General features: G+C 50.9%; 1 protein-coding gene across 1 annotated transcript in view; it reads right to left on the bottom strand.

Moving 5' to 3' along the window:
• Positions 1–210: 210 nt before the first annotated feature.
• FAM43A (family with sequence similarity 43 member A) overlaps positions 211–552 on the bottom strand; it is a 3,194-nt gene continuing 2,852 nt past the window's right edge. The window contains exon 1 of the mRNA XM_069083277.1: positions 211–552. This exon is cut by the window's right edge and continues 2,852 nt beyond it. The gene's annotated coding sequence lies outside the window, so the exon portion shown is untranslated.

Consider the following 552-nt stretch of genomic DNA (forward strand, 5'->3'; position numbering starts at 1 on the left):
CCAAGATCTTGGCCAGCGAACACACACACACACACTCACACACACAGGCACACACAGGTTTGCTTTAGGAGATGGAAACAGACGTGAAAATGACCCGAAAACTCCTGGCCCTTGCATTACTGGCTGGGTAAAGGAAGTTAACCCCTCCTATGTCGGTTCCCCAGTTACCGTGAAAAACAGGAAATTCTCAGTCATCCGGAGATGACAGAGCCTTCTCTAAAACAATTGTGTGTTCTCTCTTCCCCCTCCCATGCCTGACTGCCTTCTCCTTTAGGTTCCAGATTCTGCCCACCTCTGTGTCTGTCTATATATGTACCTGTGTGTCTGTGTGTGTCTATGTATGTGACTGCGTGTGTCTATGTACGCGTCTGTGTTGCTGCTGCTGCTGGGACATGACAAGGACAGGAAGATGGAGGCTAGCCGGCCGGGACCGGAGCAGTGACAGGCAGACACAGCGTGATAGGCAGGCAGGTAGACAGGCAGGGTTGTTTACAGAGTGATAGGCATAATTCTCTCTCTCTCTCTCTCTCTCTCTCTCTCTCTCTCTCTCTC

This window comes from Petaurus breviceps, unplaced genomic scaffold (genome assembly GCF_028583685.1).
Source record: "Petaurus breviceps papuanus isolate PSGF00001 unplaced genomic scaffold, PetGlider_PUasm1.0 173, whole genome shotgun sequence".
Classification (NCBI taxonomy): Eukaryota; Metazoa; Chordata; class Mammalia; order Diprotodontia; family Petauridae; genus Petaurus; species Petaurus breviceps.